Below are 11,763 nucleotides of genomic sequence, written 5' to 3'. Positions count from 1 at the left end.
ATTGATAATCACTGTTGTAAATTGTTGTAAATTGGTATAGCTACAAGAGTGTTCTACCTATGTGCATTTTTAAAGATCTGATCTAGTAGGTTTGACTTGTTGTCTGAATGGATGAAATTGCAGTAATAAATTTAAAGACTCTTTTGAATGTGTGGTTTCTTTATCATTTGTTTTTATTTCCTTTGTCTCTGTTGCCATTAGGACCTTTTGATATCAAAGTAAGAGGATAAAACAAAACAGCAGTTTAGCACACATTGAAATGGAGAATAAGAATAGGCTTAATAAATACATTGTCTGTGTAACTGACAACATGTGGAATAGCTTTGTAGCCAAGTGCCTTAAAACCACCTCTTAAATACAGTCCTCAGTAATCAAATACATGCTAATTCAGAAAGCTCTAAGATGTTGCACTGAAAATATATAGTGAAAGAACTTACTTTCCTTCATCAACTGAAGATACTGTTCCCATTTACTCTTGCTGCATATTTAAGACTATCACTTTCTGTCACTCCACTGGATGACTTACTGGTGTTAACAGTATAAGATAATGTTAGGCAACTAGCCAAATCAATGCCTTGTACTTCTGGAAGTCAGTCAACCAATTCCTAAAAATATATATATCATTAAAAAGATCTTCATAGGTTTAGTAAGAATGCTTTACGTTCTTTAAAAGTAAAGAAAGAAGACTTTTTTAGCTTTGAAAGAAAAATAAAGCACAAAACCAAAAGCAACCTTATGAACAAATTATTCTAATAGAGTTAGGTAGGAAATTTGGGGTTTTGGCCCTTTCCAGAGCATTATAAAATGCGGAAAGGACTGATAATCTGGTCCTGGGTCAGTATCTGTCAGTCATACCCAGTGTACCCAGTGTGATCCATACTTAAGCCTGCTCTTGAGCCATACTCCACCAGACAGCCTTTGGGTTCATGTCTTTGCATGCACTGTGCACTGTGAGGAAGTATAAGCATGTAACGCTCCCACATGCCTTCACTACCTCGTTCAACATTTCAGTGGTACCTGAAGAGAGCCACACAATTTGATTGTATGATTTGGGTCAGTAGTTCACATTAATTTAATCTGGTAGCCAGTTACTGGGAGAGAGGACCAAGGGATAAGGAAAAAGCCATCTGAAGAAGAGACAGGACTAATGAGAAGGTAAATGTAATACAGGACTGAGGCCAAAACGAAGGAAAAAAAAGTGGCTGAGATAAAAAAACCTCGTAAATAACAAACATTTCAATGTTAATGTTTTAAAGAGTCAACTAAGGATTGATTCAGTTACCGTTGTAACGTCTGAGATTCCCTGCAGTGTCTCAGACATCCAAATGCCACTGGCTGATGTGGCATGGGACCCATAGGAGAGACATGCTCTTTCCTAGTTGAAGCTGGAGTCCAGGTGGGATAAACTGGGCATCTCAAATGACTGTAGATACTTGAGAGTGACCTATATAATTTCTCTTTTGGCCTGCAATGGATGTAGGAAAATCAGACTATCTGTTTTTGAGATGACTTTGACACTAAAGGTTGTAAGAAGTCTGTGTGCAACACCATCCTCATTTCCTAGACTCTGTTGTCAAAGGAGTTTTTCGATTAGAGGTGTACCACTGTAATTATGGAATAGCAAAAAGCACTCAGTGTAGCAAAAGGCATGGTGGCATTTAGATGTGCTATGCATGTGTACTGTGAAATAATATATTGCATTAATTGTGGCAGTAATATGATCTCCATGGGCAGCTGACATTACACTGTCTAGCAAGGATCCTAGTGGTGCAAAAAACAAGGTGCTTTGGAAAAAGAGTGAGGTATATGATATTTCTAATTTAGCCGCTTCAGCAGCAAACTATATCAATTTAGGTAGCTTTTGTGGAAAGATGTTATAATTGTGAGGCCTCAGAGTCTTTAAGAAGGTAAGAAAACAACAAGCACTTCCTTCTATCAGTAGCACTCTGAACTATGACCCCTGGAAACCACAGAAGCTTTACTTCTTTCTCATTTTCTTTCTACTCATTTCACAATTCCTTGTGTTACCGGAAGCTGTTTATTTCATTTGGCTCACTGGTCTTTGATCACCCTATGTTCATTTGGCTATTACTGCTTCAAGTCATAGCTTTTATGGGAAGTCTGGAGGAGGTCCTGAACTCAGCCCTCTTGGGAATCTTAAGCTTTTTCTGGGCTTGTGAGGTAGAGCCATCCATGTAGCTTGTTTGATAGACTAATTTTGTTGGTGACTGACAAGGGTGAGTTTCTCTGATTTCTTCAATCCTAGCTGAAAGAAGGGAGGAGAGGAAAGAACAGCACAAAGAGTAATACATGCTTGCAAAGTCAAGACAAATAAGGTTTGTGCCACAGCATGCCCAGTACGTCAGGCTCTTGTTCAACTCACTGAGGCATGTCTCAAGGAATACTTGCTGCTGTTGCTTTTTGCACAACGGGACAGGGGCTTCTGCATCCTGACAATAAACACACACAGACAAAGTTAAGGAAAACAGGTAAAACCTACATCAGAAATTCTTCATAATTTCATTCCTGACAGAGAAAAAAATTTAGCATAGCTACAGTGGCCCTGTATTTTTGCAAATATATATATATTTTTTTTCACATGAATAGTCCAAGTTATATATATAGAAATAAATTCATTGCTCTTCATCCCCCTCGAACTATGTGGTACAGTAAAAATAAACTGGTCAAAGTAGCCAGGTGTTTATCAGTGGTGGGCTTGCTGTTTTTAATTCTGGTCTTTGTCAAAATCCTAACATTTAAGCTATCCTGTTATTGGACAGTTATTTAATGTTGTGATCCTATGGGTGAGAATATAAAACATACCCACTCAGTGAGAATGATTTTTTTTAAAAAAACCTCACAGCTGTGAAAATTATTGCACACATAAGTCAGTGGATTTGACATGTGGTTGAATGGAAAATGCATTTGCATTATTGCTGCTATCATAAACCACTGCCTTAGTTTGTTGCCTCTGCCTTACACTGACAATTTACATTTTGAATATCATTTCCTTAGAGATTTGATTTGCTTTATTAGAGAATAGCCTCCATCTATCTGTCTTTAATATCAGTGCATATTGGTACAGAACGAAACAAATCACTCTGTTCCAAGTGATAATAAACCTCTTAGGAGAATAGGAATAAAGACATTGCATTAAAATGCCATGACCTTCATTTTATGCTTGATTCTTTTGAGGTGCTAAGCCCCCTGCTATGACTGGAAATCGAAGAAGCTCAAAGTCTCACGGGCACTGGCTTCTCATTTTGTTTTGGACACAAAAATATTGTGTGTGTGTGTGTGGTTTTTTTTTTTTTTTTTTTTTTCTCTGTAATATAGTAGATTATGAAACAAATGAGAAAGGCAACACTGGAAAAAGAAATCTTTTTATTTCCCCATGTAATTACAAAAACAGGGGAAGCTTTTCAAGGTCTTATTTTATAAACAAAAGACATGCTAAATTGCCTAGATCTGATAAAAGTTTACTTAACTAAGAACATAATTTATAAATCATTTTCACAAGATTTTTGCTAGACATGCAAAAACTAGAACCTCATCTTATTTTTATCTAAATATCTGTATGTGAATGACCCTTTATTCTGGAAAAGTAGATCAGACAAAAATATTTACTTACTGTTGTTGCTTTCAGGTGCTGCTACACTCTTCAATAATTTGTTAACAGGGCAGCAAACTAGAATGGGGGTCATGGCCTTCTCAGAAAAAAATGAACTTTGCGTAAAGATTCTAAACCTCCTAAAAGGTTCATTTTCACAATTAACAGAAGTATTTTGTTTCTTTCTCGAACAGCAATGAGTTAGAAAATAATATATATCAAAACACCACATTAAAATATCAATATTAACATTGTAAGTCAAGCATTTATAAATTATGAAGTCCAAGAATTGCAAGTTCCCTGTGCCACCTTATTTTAGTCTCCTTGTGAGTGTGCATTATGATTAATTATGTAATTGCTTACTCTTCTTTGCACAGGATCTGAGCGCCATGGGCTCTTGCTGTCAGTCTCGGTATCACATCTTGTCTCACTCCTCATCTCAGCACTTTTTAATCAAAATTCTTGGAAATCTCATTCTTGGAAGTGTCTGAAGCGCCTTAGCTGACACTCTCCAGCAAGAGTCTTTGAGGTATTCACAGCAGGGAATTCTTCAAATGTGCAAATTGTTAAAACTTAGCAAAGCTATAAGCAGTTGAGAATGTGTTCTTATATGGTGATATTAAACTACAGAAAGCACAAACTAATTCCACTTTTACTTAGCAATATGAGGTGCTGTGCTGAAGGTAGGGTGTCTGGGGCCCAACAAAAGATAAGATGTTAATATAACCCGTGTTCAAGGTTACAACATGAATCATGGTCTGCAGTTTCATTTCAAGCTATTGCTGGCAAACTCCCATTGTAATATCCGGCGTTCCAAATCTATCCTTTGATTACAGACCCAGAAAAAGGGAAAATGGTTAAATTGCTTGAAATATTGAGTAAAACTTGCAGTTAAACATTATCCCTCTCCTTTTTACCTGCAGGGAGTTTTTATAGGGAAATTCCCTTCTTTGGCTGTTTTTTAGATTACATTAAAAACAGTAATAGTTCTTTTGGGATAAAAAGAGAAGCTAGTTGAGCTGGTTTGCAGTTCCTAGATTTTCTGTGACTAGTCACTCTGATCTTGTTTCCTGGAGGCCAAAAGAAGACAAATGTTCAAAGAAGCCATCAGGAAAGAGAAACAAGCCAAAAAATGCAACTTCTGCCTGCGATGCTGACTCAGGCATTCATGAGTGGAGGACCTCAAACACAGCAGGTGTTCTGATCAGCCAACTAGAAATCTTAAAGACTCACACCAGCATTGATTGGGGTACTTGCTGTCAGCTGCCTTTTGTGGGTTTAACATCACTGTTAGAAAAGAAACAATGTGCATGAGACAAGGAGAGGGAAAAAGAACATGAAAGGAAGAATCAAATATGAATGCCTTCTTCTCTCTGCCTTTTTTTCCCCTCCCAAACCCCAGATGATTGAGAGGAGGACCATTGGCTTTCTGATGGAGGTGGAGTTCATACAACCAGGTTGACTCCTTCAGCCTGTCCTGATCTGGGGGTTTCACAGCTAGGCCCTTCACTCCACATGCTGCAGGAGAGGACACTTCATTGATTTTAGCTGTAAACATTTCTTCTATGTGTAGAGTCTTTCAGCTTGTGGTAATCTGTGGCTTTACTGCAAGCCTTGAGATTCCATGATTGGAACTAAGCATCATCTCAGCTCTACTATTTGTTGTTTTCCAGTAACCTTTCTTGAATTTATTGTTTTGTAGTGTGAAGTGTATAGGCACCATATAGGGCAGACACACCAAAGTTAAACGAGGAACAGGGCAAATTGAATAGTTTGTTGTTTATCTTTGTCTTACACAACATCCAACAGATCAAATAAAACCATTCTTCACTCAAGTCTTGAGCTTGTTCATGAAATTCTTAGCAAGATTAGAGAACAAAGTATAAACTTGACATTATAAAAGGATGGCAAATGTTAATGGCAATTCCATTCCCAGTACTTGAGAATATATTGTTCTTTTTCTCACAGTTATCTTACAAGTCTTATTCCTCAGGGAGTTGTGCTTGAAAGATTTGCAGCTCTGAGCAGACTCTGAACGGGAAGACATTCAGACATCCTGGCATTAATCAGAGAAGTCTCCAGACCCATGGCAGCATTTAAAGCTTTGTCGCTGAAATTTTTCACTTTTTTTTTTTTTTTCCTGTCAATCCTGCCTCTACATTGCCGTTCCTTGATTTGGTTATTTGGCGCAGTCACAGATTGTTCAGAATGTTTTCTGTTCCATAGGCTCATATGATTATATATGATTCTGATATATTGTCAGGTTGATGTAGAATGTGCTCCGTTTCTCTTGGCATAGACCTCATGTCATAGACAGACAAAGCTTAACTGCCATATTGGGACTGCTATGTACAGCTTTCCAGGTTTCTCTCATCTTGGATGCTTCTACTAGATCTAATCTGAATAACTAAGATTGGGGCTCCACTGCATCAAACGTGGTGTTGTAGCTGCCTGTGAGACAGTCGTTGCTATGACTATCTCCCAACCCAAGCTGATAAGCAGGAGAAAAGGTTATGTAATGCAGTCACAGTGTATAACCATGGACATTCAATTGTTATATATGTGTCTATTTGTGCATTTTTTTTCCCACTTTTATTTTGGGTAAGAAAGTGCTGATGTGATCTCTTTATGTAGTTGCACTGTTTGTGCAACATATGGAGCTTCTTAGCCTGTTTTCTGTGGTAAATCCAGTAGTCTGTAACTGAAATGTAATGAACTGTGGTAGAAAATCATGTGCTCCATTAAAATATTATTTCATACCTTTGATTACTAACATTGGCATACATTTTGATAATTGTTTTTTATGATTTATACTGTTTAGCTTTTATCTTTTAGTCAGATTCCAGAATTAACTTGGACTGATTACTCATTCCTTTAACAGCCAGTTTTACTTTCTCATTATATAATTTTACTCTTATTTGGGAAGGGTAGGAATTCTTTTTTCTATACTTTCTTAATGTCATAGTTCAAAGAAGAAAAGGTAGAGAGAGGAAAGCAAGGAGGGAGAGGAGGAAAGAAGAGAGGAAAAATGACAGAGAACATCTTTTGATGCTTGTTCTTCTAATGCTAATATTTGTTTGGAAAAAAGCTGACAATTAAAATTTTATTATTTTTGAGACTGAACAATTGACATGGTGGCTTTAAAAATCTGGAAGCACGCTTTAAATGATTCTTATGTATAAAGAAGCCTTGGAAGGTCAGCCAAATGAGCTTGGCAGATACCACTTTAAGTTTTAAATGATTCATTGATGGCCTCAAAAATGCATATGAGTGCAGTGCCTCTTATGAATACAGGGCCTGGTACTGGTTGAACTACTTGTGGAGTTCTTATAGTTGGAGTTGATGTGATCAAGAATATGTTCTTATTCAGTCATGTTCTCATTTTTTTTTTTTTTGGTAATAAAACCTTCTGCAAGTAGAGGGAAAAAGTCTACTTGATTCTCTTCACCTTTTTTTTTTTTTTTTAAATCTAATATCTGTAATACACAATAATATTAAAAAGACAATACTATGTAGAAATATATTACAAAAACCAGAAGCTTGTTGTTGTTATTAGAGCATCTACACTGGTTGTATCTGATCACACAGCTCGCACTGCTGTTGGTGTTTAAGGAATAATGCAGAAGCACCTTCAGCAGCCAGAGGAAAGACATGGAAAAGCAGAAAACATTAGATCATGCTGATGGACCAGATGCTGCTTGTATGAATGAGATGAACAACTTAAAGGTGGGGACAGATGTGGAGGGGAGAAAAACCCTGTTAATAGCAGACCAAAGAGATCAATGAACATAGTTTGGCTCATTTTCATGACATTTTTTACGTTTTATTTTGTCATTGTTGTTGTTCTTACACTATTCTTGAGATAACTGTGATTTATGTGTTATCTTAAGAGTGAGTTACATAAATTTATTCTTAAAGAGGAAGTGTATTTTAGGTTTGCATTGTGTTTGAGGGGGAAAACTTAGCTTTTTGTGGCCTTCAAGCCTGAAAATCTGATGTAACTTAAAATAAGCTGATGCTGCAATGTAAAAATGTTGGGGTTTTGTTGATATTTGCTTTTGTTTGTTAAAAAAAATACTTTCCGATAGTGAAGTCTCATTAACTACAAGATTTGCACTGTAAAGGTTGTAAGGTGAGAGAGGACTCTAAAGTGAGAAGGCAAAACATGTTAACTTTTGATAAACTTTAATAATCTCATTCTGTTTTTTCTCTTGCCTCCCACTAGCCCCTGAGGTTTTCTTTTGTGTGATTTTACCTAGCTGTTTAATACTGACTCTAAGTCCTGTTGGGAAGGTGTTATTACCTACACTTATTGAGTCAATGCATAACATGATGGAATCTTGATCCTGGATTGCTTTTTAAGAGATTTATCATGAAACAGACATTTGTACAGTGTTGAACTAAATAAATATGGCAGGTCACTTAAAAAACTTAATTATAAAATTCTTAGATCCCTCAAATACCAAGAAAAATCATAAAGAAATGTCTAAATCTAATTTTTTGAAAAGTTTTGATTGCTAGAAATCTGGTATTTTGCCTTTCATCCTGATCTGAGATTTTTAGTTCTGATCTTTGGATGGTTGGAGTTGAGCAGACTGGCAAATACTTGAGGATAAATATAACAGTTTTGTGGGACCTCTGAGGTATTGTTTAAACCAGTCAACATCTTGAATTAATCCTTCAGACCAAGTGATTTTTCATTACTGCTTTTTTTCCAGAGTTGAAACAGGATAATTGAATATTGTGAATATTATCAACTGTTGTAAGGCAAATATGGAATTCCCTGACAAACTGCTAAAACAAGACACTGTGAATTGCTTTTTTTGGCTGCTGTGTCCTCAGCTGGGGAAACAGAACCCTTAACTTGGGAAAGAGATTGAAAGCCTTTTCCTTCATTTGTCTTCTGAGGCCATAGCTTGAGAAATTTGGATGGGTGGTCTCTGCACAACATTTTGTTAATTTACATGTGCTGTTTACTATTTTTTCATGTTGAAACTGAGGATTTGTGTGTGTAGTTTAGGCTGCCACAGTTGTTCACATGCATCAAAACCTAGTTGCATGGTTGGCCCAGATGAGAAAGGTTTGGAGGGAGCAGTATTGATGAAGGGCTGTGCTCCTCTTGGCACATCGTTTTCATCCCCAGTATCCCTGGAGCTGTAGGCTTTGTGGCTCTTGGAACCCTAACCCTAACCCTAATCCTAATCATAATGATAATCCTAATGGCAGCCTGGTCCTTGGGCTCAGGTCCCCATGTGAATAGAAAGGTGTAGAGGGACTAAAGTTGGTGCAGGGCCGTGCTCCCCTCAGCATGCCTTTTGCAGCCCCAGTGTCCCTGGAACTCTAGGCTTTGTGGCTTTTGGAACCCTAACTCTAACCAGGACTGTACCCGTAACCCTAATGGCAGCCTGGTCCTTGGGCTCTGGTCCCCACGTGCTGGGTGGCCTAGATGAAAAGGTGGAGGGAGCAATGCTGGTGCAGTGCCATGCTCCCATTGGCAGGCCTTTGTCCACCCCCAGTGTATACATTTATGGCTTCCTATATTATATTTCTTTATAGATAAACTTTAATTATAAATTACTTTGAATTTCAATGTTAGAAATACCTGAACAGTCTGAATGCAGCAGGAGGAAACAAATTTCCAGTTGCACATAGTATCAAACTGTGACAAAATAAAACCCAATTGTTCTTTTACCCAGCTGTTTCATGAGATCCCAGGACTTTACCTTTCCTTCAAGCCCCATGTAAAATGTGATTACAAGCAGAATTTGGCCCATCAGGACTCACATGTTTCTGTATAACACTGAGTGCAATACTAATGTTGTAATGTTAGTGTTTGATGACAGAAGTAATTCTCAGAAAGTGCCTTTTAAATGGCACTGCCATGTTTTAATTTGATTAAAATAATTCTGTATGTTTTTGAAGTATTTAAAAAAAAAAAGAGGCAAAAGAATGATGCCTTTGAACTAGAAGCTAGAAGCAAAATTAATTTAGATTTTTTATGCCAGCTTTGAGTATAATACCAAGACACACCAGAGTCTCAGTTCAACAGGGCTCAGGAAGCTTAAACAAGAGTCTGTCTCTGTTCTTATTAGCTCAGTGTAACTTCAATCACTTAACTGGAATTAGTTTTAATTTAGAGTCTCAGACAAAATAAAATTTAAACATGTCTTTAATTTTAAGCCCATGAGTAGTTGGACTGCTGATATACTTCAAAGTAAGCACATGCTTATGGAATTTGCTGAATTAGAGGCTTATGATATCAGAAATAAGAAAAATGTCAAATTTCTATTCAAGTCGTATTTTAACCATACTAATTTAAAATCAGACAAGCCAAACTAATAATCCCTTTCTCACTCCTTAGATAGGGCCTAGTGTTAATTGTAGTGAAAACCTGAATTCTCAGGATAACTTGGAAAATATCACTTCCCTGTATATTCTTAGATTAAATAAAACATATGCATATTTACTAGTGGGTATTCTACCTGTTTCTTATGGTCCAAGCACACTGTTGGAGGCACATGTTTTGGAAGAGACCAATATTTTTAAACATCTCACATTCATTCTAAAATGCTTCTAACATAATTAGGAAGATTTCAGAAAAATCAAGCTAAATTAAATTCCAAAAGTTTCGAAGACATATTCAAAAGCTGAATGACACATTCTATTCATTATCAGTGCATGCTAGAGAAATACACGCCTTTGAAAAGCTTAGCATTGATCTCATATGAAAAGTGTCTATCCATTATGTTTTATAGCAGGCTTTCTTTTCTAGTGTATCTTCACTGATTCTGATGGTTCCCGGAGTTGTACTCTGCTGTCTAGGCTGGGGTTATCTGCACTGTTTTGTGTTGAACTGTGCTCACTCTGCAACCCCTCATCTTGCTTGGCAGCCTCATAGTAACTCTTTCACTGAGCACTGCACATTATAGATGCAGTTCTTCAGACTGGAATTCAAGTGCCTTTTCACCCCTTTAGCAAAGATGCTCCTTAATAAATTTATGCCACAAAATTATTAAATATTATAAAACCTGATATTAACCAGCAAAATGTAATAAATGAGATTTAATGTTGCTAGACAACTTTTCCATGGAGGTGGACTCCAAAATCTGAAATGTTATTGAATAATTATTATACATAAATATATTTAATGTGGTTGACTATATTAACTATGGTATAGTGAATAGAATTATAATTAATTCTATTGTGGAATTGTTTCTGAGGAAATCCATTCCCAGGCAGCTTCTTCTATTCAGTCCTTACTCTACCTGCAGGGTTCTCATGAGTGGATACTAGGATAGCTCAATATTTGTCACTTAAAAATACTTAGAATTCATTATTCATCTCATGGAGGTGCTGATTGATTATTTTTACTATCAGAAGAGGAAAGTCTAACAAGTAGGGGAAATTTATGGGTTTGGCAGGCTAACCACATCTCTCTTTTCAACATAGATCCTTCACAAATCCTATTAGGTGTCACAGATACTATTTCATTTGATTGTGAAGGGTAACAGATCTTAGCAAGATTTATCACAGAAGTTCCTTTCTGGATAAATAACACAAATATTAAATACACTAAAAATGCATTTGATGTAATTTAATTAAATCTTTACATGTAATTTATCACAGAAAAATAAATCCCAATTTCAATTGAGAAAACATAAAAATTACAGTATAACTCAAAACATATTCATGTGACCATATTTGGTTCTCATTTTCTGCATAAACCCCTTTGCAAAGTAACTCTTTATTACTGGAAGCAGAATATACATACTATTTCAATCAAAAATTCCCATTCACTGTCTATCAACAGTTACACAAGTCATGTGTAATTTTGTTAGTCCTGGACTGGCTGATGTATGAAACCAACTTACAAATTAAATTTTCCCGTTAAAAAATAGGATAGAATTTTTAGTTTTGGTAAACATACATAAATTGTGAGTTTGTAAGTGATGTAAATGAATTAGTTCTAATATAATTGAAGTAGAAATTACTGAAAAAAAATTATAGTACAGATTAATATTTCCTCCTTAGTTAGAATGAATTAACTGAAAAAACAATCTGACATTTGTTTAAACTCTAGAAATCAGTACTACAGGTTGGTCTTCAAACTCCATTAAAAATGTAATTAGACATGATTTAAAAATGAACGTTAA

Source organism: Nesoenas mayeri (assembly GCF_963082525.1).
Source record: "Nesoenas mayeri genome assembly, chromosome: 2".
In the NCBI taxonomy this organism is placed as follows: Eukaryota; Metazoa; Chordata; class Aves; order Columbiformes; family Columbidae; genus Nesoenas; species Nesoenas mayeri.
Note: the sequence above shows the minus strand (reverse complement) of the source record.